This window comes from Lissotriton helveticus, chromosome 3_2 (genome assembly GCF_964261635.1).
Source record: "Lissotriton helveticus chromosome 3_2, aLisHel1.1, whole genome shotgun sequence".
NCBI lineage: Eukaryota > Metazoa > Chordata > Amphibia > Caudata > Salamandridae > Lissotriton > Lissotriton helveticus.
The window spans coordinates 291,402,118-291,416,017 of NC_136062.1; the positions used below are offsets into that span (position 1 = coordinate 291,402,118).

Sequence of the window (13,900 nt, forward strand, 5' to 3'; positions counted from 1 at the left end):
CGTCCTGCCCATGTCAGCGTAATCATATTGGACTGTAGTTTTTTAAAGAACTGCGCGGTAAGCGGTAGCTGAATCTTTATGAAGAGATATAAAAGGTTCGGGAGTATTAGCATCTTTGCAATGGCTATGCAGCCAGCGAGGTACCACAGTAGTTTAATCCACAGTTGGTTTTGCGTCTCCAGCCAGTTCATAGCGCGGCCATAGTTCACCCTCCATAACTCCACCGGGTCTCTACTGAGCCATATACCAGGTATCTTACTAGTTCCACTGCCCAATTCAGGGGGTATATAGTCTTGCAGGTATCATAGTCTCTGTAGTGGAATAAGATCGATTTACTCCAGTTTATCAGGATGCCCGAGTATCCACTGTATCGGACCACTTCACGTGTTATAGGTCCCAAATTTGTCAGCGGATAGCGTTTATACAGAGCCACGTCATCGGAATGCATGGACATGACTAGGCCGCGGATAGTGAAGCCAATGCCACGTTCAGAATGGGTGTTGCCGTAGTCTGGCTGCAAGAGGAAGCTTTACTATCATGTTTGCTTCATTTGGCCAAATCTGGTTTAGAATTTTCTTCAATTAAGGTCTATTTGGCAGATATTATTGTCTACAGAAATTAGCCTTCACAACCTGTTTTTCAAGATCCTGGTAGTTAACGACTTCTTTGAAGACAATAAAAAATGTTTCCCCTAGCGTGTAGACCATCTGCCTCCTTGGTTTTAAACATTTTACTTTTACATCTCCTGGGTTCCCTGTTCGAACCTATCCATAAAGCTTTCTTACAACAAATTTCCTGGAAAGTCTTTTTTTCTTGTGACTATCACATCAGCACTGCAGGTTAGCAGAATTCAAGCCTTATGCTCTCATGAACCATGTACAGTTTTACATAGTAATACATTTGTGATGAGAACTCATCTGAAGTCTTTACCTAAAGTACTTTCGATTTTTCACATTACTCATACATTAACTTACCTATGTTTTTTCCAAAACCCTACTACTATAGCAGAAAGGTCTCTCCATACGTTATATGTGAGAAGAGTTTTAAAATTCTCGCTTGACAAATTAAAAAGATATTCGTAAGTCCGACCAATTCTAAATTAATGTTTTTACTGGTTTAGTTACGTCTAACCAATCTCTATACAGATGGATAGTTTCTTGCATTCTTTTTATGCTATCAGAAATCAAACAAAACCTTAGCTGGTAAACCAACAGCCCATTCTAGCAGAGGTAAATCTGCAGTGGCTGCTTTCTTGAGGAATATTCCCATTACAGAAATATACAAAGCACATGGAGGTTTGTTCACACCGTTGAGACACTGTTGTTTTGTTCAGATGCTCAAGTAGGACAAGCTTCCCTAAAAATCTATCTTTTTGTTTTTTCTGTTGGTCGTCTTTTTCCTCTTCTAAGGCCTTTTTTAGGCATGGGTTTGCTAGTCTATTCAGTGCTTATGATTATCAATGGAGATCCCTTAAAGGAGAAGAATTTGTTTTTCCTGTAATTTTAGGTCTCCTTCAGGGTAACCTCCATTGAAATCATAAGCAACCCTCCCCCTTCCTGGTGGAAGAGACAAATAAAATTAACAGACATTCTGGTTTCCAGTAGCCTTTTACTCTGTCGCTTTTTAAAAAAGAACTGAGGTAACAGTCATATGCGGGCATGATGGGATACTGGAATGCTATGAGCCCTGAAAGGTGCAGCCTATGGGTCTACATTACCCTATTCCTTCATCCCCATTTCCTTTAAAAATGGTTTGTAAACAAGACTTTTTTTCAGAAAAGATTATCATGTTTTCAGTTCTTCTATTCTACTTTTTGATAGTTGTTTAGCCTTTTTAAAAAACAAATTAAATGAATTGGTTTCACAAATTTAAAGTTATATCTGCATGAGTAGTAGGCTACACAAGGGATAAGTATACAGGAGATAGCCCTCAAACGGATCCAAAATTTGCTGGAAGATAGATTCTAAACAATTACTCTAGGTCCCTAAACCTCCTGTAAGATGCTGCTGGACAAGGGTGTACAGCAGGGCTCATGTTTGATCCCTACTCTGTTCAACATTTATGTGGCACCCCTCTGTAAGATTGTAGAGCCATTTGGCTTTGAAGTAATATCCTACGCTGATGACACTCAGCTGATTTACACTTTTGACAAAGATCTGGCCAAAACCAAAGATTGTTTTGCAAAGGGAATGCTGGCCATCTCTAGTTGGATGACAGCTATCTGTCTATAGCTGAATATTGATAAGACCGAGATCATGTTGTTTGGCAAGGCAACAACTCTTTGGTCCGATGAGTGGTGGCCCTTGAAAATTGGGCACAGTTCCATCTCCCAGACAGTCTGTGAAGAATATTGGGGTAATAAATAACCAAGCGCTTTCTATGAAAGAGCAGATTTTGGTTACTATTGGATTGCGTTTTCACACCATGCGTCTATTACGTAGAATCTTTCCTTATCTTCCGATATCTGTTAGAAGAATGCTAGTCCATGCCCTTGTTGTTAGCCAACTGGACTACAGGAATGCTCTACTGGCTGCTGTAAATGAGGCTTAATTGCAAGCGGTACAAAATACTTCAGCCAGTCTTAATCTTCCTTCGGCCCCCTCGCTGTAATCCTTACATTGACTACCGGTAAGGTAGAGAAGTATCTTCTGCCTCACCCATGATGCCTTAAGGGGTATTGGAACTAGATACCTCCAACAGAAACTCAATCGTTACTTACCTACTAGAAGGTTAAGATCCCAGGACAAAGCCTTGTTTTGCGTACCCCTTATCCATTTGTCTAGATGCGGTGGTAGAGCCTTTTCCTACCTGGCACTGCTTTATTGGAACAAACTACCTCTTCATATTCGTCTCTGTACTAACTACTGTCAATTTGAGAAACTGCTGAAAGCCTCATTATTTTAAGTTATTTCTCCTGTGGATGCTTGCTTGCCGCTATAGCCAGCGCTGAGATGCCCTAGGGTGAGTTGTGTGCTATATCACATTTTATTAACATAACATAACATAACGTAAGAAAGTTATATCTTAAAACGTGGCCTTCCTGAAGTAAGGTGAAGATGTACACTTAAGAAGATATATGTTCTAGAAGTGCTCTCGGATCCTAACACTTGGGTGGGGACTATTCAGTGTTTATAATTTCAGTGGAGATTTCCCTGAAGGATAACTAGGATTACAGGTAAGAAATCTTTCCTTATGTAGCTTTATGGGTAGAAGAGATGTGCTTCAACAGTCATGACTGATTCCTCTTGTTTCCTTTGGAAGACTTTGCTCACTGCCACAACGGTGTATAGGAAAGGGGCATTAAGCCTGCAAGCAAGAATTAAATTCTCTAGTCAAACATGTCGTGAAAGACAATTCAAGGTATCCTACCTTTCCCACATGTATCAGTAACCCGAGCACCAACCCACTGGGCATATCATTTAAGGGTGCACATTCTCCCCATGTCAGAGTGGGACTCTTCATGTCACCTACTGCATGGTTCTCCTCTGTATGTACAGGGTGAAAAGGTGCAAGGGACTGGGCTGCTTTTAAATTCCTGTGACTTTGTGTGCACAAGCAAGGCACTGTGTCAACCAACCTGTTGTATATTAAGGGAACAAGGACGTTTTGTGATGATGTTGGGAATGGAATAGTAACTCAAGGATCAATTCTGAACACCACCCAGAGCAGAAACCAGATGCAAACCAGAGTTAACCATCACAGAATGTTGTAGGTCGGAGCGCCTTGTCAGGCAAGCTGTCAGGTGGCAGATGACCTACACCCTTGTGAGGTATTTCTTACATTTCAAGAAGCAAGAGACCTTGGGCATAGGTCCAGGTCATTTTCTTTATTACACCAAGCTAGAAAGGATGGCAAGTGAGGGCCAGGATGACTTCCTGGTAGCGCCACAGCCCTCCTAGGTACTTGGTGGTTTGCTCTAGTGGGGACTAGGGGGTAGGACGGCACCAAATTACATTTTTTTACAAAACGCTCAGAGGGACATGTTGAAAACACACTACTTAGTGAGAAGGACATTGGAGAGGGAACTAGAAGAGCAAATAACGGATGTTGATTGGGCACGTGCATCCGAGTTAGTGCGAACGGTATCCTGTAATAATAGATTTATTGTATTACATTTCAACTTCCTACGCCGGTTACTATGTGACTCCCTGTCAACTGAATAGAATGGACCCCTACAGGGAGACAAAATGTTTGCGATTTGGGGAAGTGAGTGCCACCTGTTTTACATTTTGCCTGGGCCTGTACCGAGGTTACTAATTTCTAAAGGAAGATAGTGTCAAGGATTGAGGAGGCCATTAACGTAGTGATGTTCCTGGCCTAGTGGTCTGTCTTCTGGGGGACAGTGTTGATTTCTAAAGGGCGTAAGATCCCCAATAAATTTACTCAGCTTGTACTTTTACTGACTAAGCCCGTGTGGCCATTGGTTGGTTGGGTACTAGGGTACTGCTGGCATCCCAGTGGCTGAGGGACCTGCTTGAATGAGGTGGTGACTGAGGAATATCATATGCACATTTCCTGCACTGACAAGGGGGGCTGTGGAAGAGATAATGATGTGGGGTCTTCTACTCGATAAATTCAATGATAAGGGGAACTCCGGCTCAGACACCAGCTCGGATGACCGAGTATGACTTCTGACTGATGTGTGTATCATTATACAGGTGATGTGCCAGCCAAGTGTGATATTGATGGGTCTATATCTATGACACTAGCTTGATTACTTGGATCATGCTATATTATGTACCCAGTGATGTAACTTGACATGTACGATGTTGCCTATTTTTGTGAAAAACTGCAATTTTGATGTCGGGTGTGTCTTCTTGAGAACCTGAGACTCTTGCACTGGGAGTTCCTGTTTTATGTGAAAATAAATAAAGCACAGTTTAAAAAAAATCACAAAATGTTTTTTCTGAATCCATTACTAGTTTACACCATATTTGACCCGAATCTGTTCAATTGAAAAAAGGGTATTGAATGGTTGCAGAGTTGCGCACTGATCGGCTTAAGGAATGCAAGACCTGACAAGTTCCTCTATGTATCTTCCTCGGCATCCCATTATAATTAGAATATTTTGTTGTTTTTTTAGGTAACATGTTCTCATCTTTAGAATACATCTGAGAAGAGCATGACATTGTACTCCTATTGCTTAGTGATGACCCATCAGCCATAGTATGTGCTTTGTGCTTCAACTGTGGCTCCTATAGATCAGAGATTAGCTACTCCAGCTATGGCCTCGGACTATTATTCAGCCACTGCTGGATCCTGAACACCACTCTTCTGTGGGTAGGCCACATAAGCAGGTGCCAGTATGCAATTCTAATATTCCAGACTACACTCTGGTATGTTGAAATTCAAACTGTTTGCTTTGTCAAAGCTTATATGATAAAGGCCTCTAGCAGCAGAAAGAATTATCTTCAGGCGTCAGACTCGATCTGGTATTTTTTTCGTGAAAAGCACCCCCCCCTGCGTGCTGGTAGGTGGCATCAGAAGCAGCGTCCGTGCTGGAAGTGATGTATACGGTGCCTATATAAGCGCCACCCCAGTGTGCTGTCAGTTCTTTTCTTTCAGCGCGAGTCAGCGCAGACCTGGAGACAAGATACCCCTAGACACATTTTGACTGCTCTTTTGTCAGATTTGTTTTTGGGGTGGCAGGGTCGGGGGGGTGGGAGGGGGGGGGGGATTGAGACAGTGTCTCTTGGAAACCAAGACCTGTGTCCATTGTCGTGCCATGCACCACAAGGCCTTGAGAGAACAGTCCTTCAAGCTTCTTGCCGCTCGATATTGAGCCATAGATTATCATCGAAGTTATCAGGGTAAATCCCACAAAAAAAAGAACACGCAGTCGAAGAGGCCATTGACTTCACCCCCTTTGAAGTCACCCGACAAGATGAGGGAATGTCTGCATTCAAGGCCTGGCTCCACAGTTGCCTGGGCAGTCTCTGTGCCTCCCAGGGTTTCCTGGAGCCTTAACGACCCCCGACAGTGAGTTTTATGAGTCCATGCAACTCATATTTGGAGAACCCGTCCCTGCAGGTGCGCCCTCAGGCCCAGCAGCTTCAGGATGGGCCTCTACTGGTTTTCCACCTGGGCGTTCGCTCCTGGTGGCAATCGGGCCCTTTGGAGCAATGGACTGATCTGGACAAAACCGGTCTGGCCATCTCAACCTTTCCCTGCACCAGCATCTCTGCCGACATCACCGGCACCCACTAGCAGCGGCCCTCTCTTCCCCCCACTTCCCCAGTCTTACTCTTGACACAGAGTTGGATGGACTTTTCCCGAATGAAGCCATTCCATCCAGGCCGGAGCCTGAGCCCTATGGGAGGGGCCATTGGACAATTATAAACCCCAGCACCTTGACCCCAATGAGGACAACTGGTGGGTACCAGTAGTTTGGACACCTCTCCAGATACTGACTTTGTTCTCTCCCAGCATGGTTATGAATGAGGAATCCTCATTTGTTTGGTGGCGCGGAGGACGGCCGAGGTCCTGGGCCTTCAGCTGCCCTCAGTGGCTGTCAAGACGAGTATCTTGACGGAGGTCCTTCAGCAGGGAGTCACCCCTTCCAAACCACTTCTGCCATTTAATGAAGCCCTCATGGATGTCCTGCTCAGGCCTTTCCCAAGCCCTGCACAGGGTCTCTTGTGAATATGATAATTGCCTGCTGCCATTTCCCCGCCCTAGGGAACCCCAACTTCCTCACCCAATGCCACACTATAGAAAGCTTGGTGGTCCAAGCTTTCACTTCAGACTAAAACCTGGAGTATTCCCTATCACTCCCATCGGATAATCTAAGAGGCTGGATACCTTGGGAAAGAAGAAATTGTCTGCCATACTCTCCCAACCTATTGCTGATGGGAGGCATGCTGCTAAGTTTGCTATACGCTGTGGCCTCAATACGACCGACTCACCAGGCAGTTTCATCGTCTGTGGCCCTTAGTCGCCAAGCCTGGTTGAGAACCACTGACTTTTCGGGGGTTGTCCAGACTTGGCTCATAGACATGCCCTTTGATGGCTCCTGTCTCTTCCGAGACAAGGCAGACTACTCTCTACAGTGCTTCAAGGACAGAAGAGCTCTGGCCAGGTCCTTGTGTCTTTCCATAGCTCCTCACCAACCCCAGTGCGCCTTTTGCTCCTTTCGTGGCCAAAGAAGTGTCTTCCAGCCGCATCTCTACCCACCCAGCCACCACTGCATGCACGATTCCCAGCTCCTTTGTGGCTGAGGATGCGGTACCCACTGACTTAATGGGTCAAGTAGCCAGAGGTTGGACTAATCCACCACCCCCCGTCAGCCGCAGTGTCCACGCCTCTTTAGTTTCCCCTCCTGACAGCATGGGCCTTCAGTGGTAGGCAAGATACACCATCACCTGAAGCACTAGAGGTTGATCACATCCGAACGCTGGGTTCGCCATATTATACAGAAAGGCTACTCCCTCCCCTGCATGGCTACCCTTCCACCCATTTGCGACAGCCTGACTAAGGACCACATCTCATTACACAGGAGCCAAAGAGAGGGTGCTGGCATCAGTAGTATGACGTGGTCGTTATTACTGCTACTTTCTGGTGCCCAAGAAGGATGGAAGCCATCATCCAATCCCAGACCTGCGCCTCTCAATTTCTTCCTGAAAAAGGATAAATTCTAAATGCTCATGCTCGCCAAGGCCTGTCTGCCCTGGACCTGGGAGACTGGATGGTAGCGATGTGACTCACTGTTCACGGTAGGTCGCGAGCATTTTCAGTTTACCGTGCTCTCCTTTGGCCTTACCAGTGTTCCACTGGTGTTCACCAAGGTGATGGAGGTGGTTGCAAATCATCTGTCAAGACCAGGGGTGCCAGTCTTCCCCTATCTTGACAACTGACTGTAGAAGACAGGTTCGTCACAGGCAGTTATCTCCCATCTCCAGACTTCAGCGACCTCCTGCTCTTGCTGAGGTCAGATACTCCCTTTCATTGGAGATGTTCTGGACACAATGCAGTTTTGAGCTTATCCACCTGAATGGCGAGTCCAGGATATTTAGGCTATGACACAGATGTTTTAGCCTCTGTCATGTCCTTTAGGCTAGTCCTGTCATGTATACCCCTTTTTACATACATTATCCCATCCATACAACAATAACGGTTTTGAAACAGGTGACCACTTACCTAGTAGCTTGCTCCTGTCTCTTTGACATCAGGCTCTTGGTATTATATCATAATCCCTGTACCTGACGTACATAAACATGCCCTCAAGCAATGCAAAATTATTCTGTCACCACTTTTTTCATCCTTGGCCAACAACCCGCTGTGCATGATCGCATCTGTTTGGAAAAACATTTATTATTGTTTTCAAAACATTTGATTGTTTTCAAAACATATTGATTCTAGAAGAAACCCTAGATTGACTCTAGTATATAGGACCCTTATTCCCGCCTGCAAATTAGAGAATTCCTCCCAAGCTGACACAGGGTCTTGCATGCTGAATCTTCGACACACAGCGGTCTGATATCCCTTGCGGGGTGTCATCCCTGGAGCAGACTTTTTTTTTCTTTTTTTTTATACATTTTTAATAGCAATGGAAAACACACAAATTATACAAATCAGAACATTGGTACAGCATGGGCATAATATATCACCCATTTTGCAGAACATTACATTACAGCGTTCCTTAACGCAGCAGCACAGAGACTTGACAGTACATTACAAATGCAATAGGGGACAGCGTACAAAAAAGAAAAAGGGGCAATTGTACAATAAAAACATTACTTGACTGACAGAACGTAAGTGAACCCCAGATATCCCGTGGTCTGGACTTCGTAGGCATCTCGTGAGCTGATTGCGACAATAGGCCAGATCTTGGAGCCACAATTTAGTGGTTAGTATAGGCCTACCCCCCCAACAAATGGAAACCCTGCGTTTAGCCAGTAATAATGCTATGGCTACCAGCTTCCTATTCCTATTAGATGTCTTGATTTTAGAGACAACACCCAACAGACATACCTGCGGAACACATTCCACAGGTTCTTCAACCATCAAATGTAGAATTTGTGTGGCCGAACTCCAGTATTCATGCACCTTGGGACAGTCCCAAGCTAGATTGTAAAAAATCAGCACCAGGCGTGCCACATTATCTACAATTGTCAGTATCACGCAACCCATATTTGTGGAGCTGTGCTGGAGTGTAATACATCTGATGTTGGTATTTAAAATGCACCAATCGCAAATTACATTCAAAGTCAGCTGACCTGTTATGCGGCAGCTGTCAAACCACTCATCTTCCGATAGGGGCTCAGGAAGTACAGCATTCCATTTCAGCAATGCAGATGTGTGGATAGCAGTTACGTCCCTCTGTGATGCCTGATAAAGTCTGGTGACTACCTTAGCTCAAGATATGGTAGTGTATATAAGTTGTAGTGCCTCAAGTGCCGGTGGTTCGTCAGGAAATTGTGGGTAGAGCGCACGCATAGCGGAGCGCAGCCTATTGTATACAAATAGTTGCATGGCAGTAGCCGACCCTCTGGCATTCATATTATCTGAGTTTACAAATTTCCCCCCGATAAATACATCTCCCTGCGGGTCTCCAAATTCCTAAATATTTTACAGTATCTGTGCACCATGTTAAAGGTTATTCCATGTCTTTGAGTGTCTTCTATGTGCCAATTTCCCTAGTGACAGAGAGCTCTGAGTAATGCAATAATGGCATGCTGGGTGCATATAATGACAATTTTTGCGCTCGCTTGCCCAGTTCACACCAGGCCTTAGATGTGGTTTGTGTCGAATTCCCCTTTGTCAAATACCGTGTGCCTATTGACAATCATGGCTTTGAGTGGTATCGGATCTACTGCACCCGCTTCCACTGCCACGTGTGGAATATATGCTGTGGTGTGCTGCCAATAATAAGCGTAATGCGCCTGCCCACAGAGATAGTAAAGCTGGAAGTCGGGCGTTTCGAACCCCCCTTGATCGTGAGGCAGGGTAAGTGCCTCCCACTTGAGCCGTGGTTTTTTACCGCCCCAGGCTAATGTGACCAAAAACGATCGAAGCCTGTCAAAGAAAAATTGTGTTAGGTGTACAGGAATATTTAAAAAAAGGAACAGGAACGAGGGAGAACTATCATCTTCATCAGCGCTATTCGATCAGCAAAGGACAGAGGTAGCTTATTCCATCTACTAACTTGTCCCTCAAGTCTCGTGCTGGCGGTGCCATAGTTGGATTGTATTACAGCCTGTGAGTCTCTATGTAGCCCAATTCCTAAATATTTGACTGTATGTGTGCACCATGTTAAAGGTTATTCCATATCAAACTGACGCGTACAGTCCGTAAGGGGCAATATAATAGACTTAGACCAGTTTATGCCTGGTCCTGAGAATCTTTCAAAGCGGACATATTCCCTTATAAGCTGTGCCAGGTACCTTGCAGGTTCACAGACATACAGCACCATATCGTCCGCATACATGGAGACAGCAAGAGGACGCTGCCCGAATCTTATCCTAGTTTGAGCATGACGCTGCCTTTAGATACAAGCTAATGGTTCAAGTACGAGGGCAAACAACAGTGGTGACAGCGGACACCCCTGCCGTGTGCCACGTTGTATATGAATCTGTTCGGATAGGTGCCCATTAATCCTACCCCGTGCTCCAGGACTGGTACACAACAATCTTATCCAATTGGTAAAAGCAAAAGGGACTCCCATACGATGGAGAATTGCTAACATATAGGACCAGGTAGAGAGTCGAACGCTTTCACAGCGTCGAGAAGCACCGCCACAGCCGGCAGAGTGGGCTCGAGTACATGCATTACAGCGAAAAGCGTGCGCAAATTATGTGACGTAGATCGGGTTGGAACAAAGCCCGATTGATCAGGAAGCACCATAACAGGAAGAAGTGACTGCAGCCTAGTTGCCAATATTTTCGCTAGTACTTTTACGTCAGTTTTGAATAGAGACAGGGGTCGATAAGAATCGCACCTGTATGGGGGTTTATCGGGTTTCTAGAGCGTGACCACTAACGCCGACCAGGGTCGGTGCAAGACATGGAGTTTCACAAGCCTCTTCTTATACCTGAAGGAGGCACAGGGTGAACTGATCAATATATTCTTTATAGAATTTTGATGGCAGCCCATCCTTGCCCGCAGATTTCCCCTTCGGCAATGAGGCGATTGCATCTCAAACTTCACCGAGCGTGATCGGATGCATCAGAAACTCTTCGAGGCATGTGGGCTGCTGAATTCATATCTGTGCATAGATCGCCGCCTAGTGTTGGGTCCGGATGATTGCACTTTGTTGTCTTGGAAGAGTGTTCGAAGTATCATGAGATAGGTGACTCCTCCCCTGGACTACAGTGCGCATAGGCATCTTCTCCATCCTCAGATTTTTTTTTTCCGCCATTGGGTTCGGATGCTAACTCCTATACTCCAACTTCGGAATCGAAAACAAAACTTTTCTAAAGGCCAAAAGGCCTTCGGCTTCGACTGTATTGTTCTCGTTCGGTACCTCTCTACTCGATCCAGCTTTTCATCTCAACTCAGTCGTCGACGCAGGCCGTTGGGCCTTTTCGACGCCACATGAGCCGACCGTCGATGGAAAGAAGCCCGTTTAAAAGGTGCCCACAATGCCACTCCAAGTTTCCACATACTGACAAACACTCAGTATGCAACAAGTGCCTTTCCCCAGTCCATAGGGAAGAAACCTGCCCAGCCTGTGCCCAGTTTCGGTAAAAAAAAAAACATACGGATCCGACGGGCCGCCAGGCAAGAAATGCAGCGACAAGCACCGGAACCGGACAACATCTTCCATGATGACCAGAAATTACCGGAAGCTCCAGACTCGGACCTAGATATCGTCACCGTCGAGGACTACTCGGACTCCGATGACGAGATCCCACCGGGGCAAATCATGAGTACTCTGCCCCCGACACCAATTAGCCCGTTACCAAAGGCTCCGGTCGAGGCATCGCCAAAAAGCCTTAGCCAAGATCCTAAAAAAGTTTCGCCAGCCCCCGCCATCCGGCTCGGCTCTGAAATCGAAACCGAAACCTTCAGAGACTCCTGGGCCCAGTACCATCGTCCCGAAGAAGGTTCCAGAGCCAAAAAAGGTTGTCGACCCGAAGGGCGTCGAACCGAAAAAGGCCGTACAGCACAAAAGCGTCGAGCCAATGAAGACTGTCGACCACAAGAAGGCCGCTCAGCCAAAAATTGTCGACCCCAAAAAGGTAGTCGAACTGAACAAGGGCACGCAGCCAAAGGGCGCCGAACCAAAGAAGGTCGCCGACCCGAACAAGCCTACTGTTCCAAAATCCGTCGACCCGGCAAAGGTCGCCGACAAAAAGGGTGCCGTACCAAAGCCCGTAGCACGGCCGGAAAAACCTGCCGACCCAAAGATAAGTGCTCCGAAGACACCAGTCGATCCGAAAAAGAACATCGACTCGGAAAAGGACACTCAAGCCAAAAAGCCTGCTGAGCACAAAAAACGTGTCGAGCCGAAAGTTCCGGTCGACCACAAATCACTCGTCGACCCGAAAAAAGGGCCCGAGCCGAAGAAAACCAATAAAACACCAAAAGTCATCGAAAAACAAGGTGTTACCGACCCGAAAAAGTCAAACACTCAACCTAGGACTGTAGAGGAAGAACTCTTCCACCCAGATCCATCAGACGACCAGGCAAAAATATATATTAATCCAGAGACTGGTAAAGTTACCATCCTGCACAGTTAGAAGAGGCCATTAGACACTGGCTCTCATTCCCCTATTCCATTAAAGAAAAAGGACTTTGGGACTTCTCCCTCTAGACCCTTCATCCCTTTTCAGCCTATCATGCCTACCACACCTTTTGTTCCTTACTCTCCTTAACCAAACAGTCAATCAGGACTTTCTATTTGGGCCTGCTGTCGACACCATTTTGGATAAAATGAAAAAAGACACAGAAACTGCAAAATCAATGGGGGCATTGCAATTTCAGCAACATAGAGGCTCCTTTCGACGCTCCTCATACAGAGCAACTACACAAGGAAATACCTCGCAAACATCTGCCTCATACAAAAGTAACACACAAGGTTCCTTCAACAAGAACACAAACAGAGGAGGTTATAGGGGCAACAATAATAAGGGAAGAGGACGTGTAGGCAATAACACCAGAGCCTCCACTGCCACAAAACAGTGACGCTACCTCCAGACCACCTAACACCGGTCGGAGGCAGACTCCAACAGTTCCTACCTGTCTGGCACGCAATTACCACAGATAGGTGGGTGAGAGAAATTATCCAGTTTGGTTATTGCCTAGAACTGACTTCTACACCACCAAACATCCCACCCAGACATCGTCCTATGTCCACAGAACACATCACCCTGCTCCAACAAGAGGTGAAATGCATGCTGGAAAAGGGGGCCATAGAGCAAGTCCCTTTCCACCAGCAAGGGACAGGAGTATACTCCCTATACTTCCTTATTCCCAAGAAGGACGGTTCCCTCAGACCAATATTGGACCTCAGACTCCTAAATCAATATATACTATCGGAGCACTTCCATATGATCACACTACAGCAAGTGCTCCCGTTGCTACAACAAGGAGATTTCCTATCAACACTGGACCTCAAAGATGCGTATTTTCACATACCCATCCCTCCAGCCCACAGAAAATATCTCAGGTTCACAATAGAAGGTCAACACTACCAATTCAAGGTTTTGCCCTTTGGGGTTACCATGGCTCCAAGAGTGTTTACAAAATGCTTAGCGACAGTAGCAGCACATCTCAGAAGGCAACACATCCATGTGTACCCTTATCTGGACGATTGGCTAATACAAGCAAGATCGTACCAACAGTGTACCAACAGTGTGCAACACACACGTCTCAAACACTTCAGTTGCTACACAGCCTAGGGTTTTCAATCAACTACCCAAAATCACATCTGAAACCATCCCACACACAGCAATACCTG

The 13,900-nt window shown here is 45.8% G+C and overlaps 1 protein-coding gene across 18 annotated transcripts in view; it reads left to right on the forward strand.

Annotated features, from left to right (window-relative positions):
* Positions 1–13,900, forward strand: part of LOC144826666 (mucosa-associated lymphoid tissue lymphoma translocation protein 1-like) — a 1,784,778-nt gene that overhangs the window by 1,289,946 nt on the left and 480,932 nt on the right. The gene's annotated exons all lie outside the window — the stretch shown is intronic.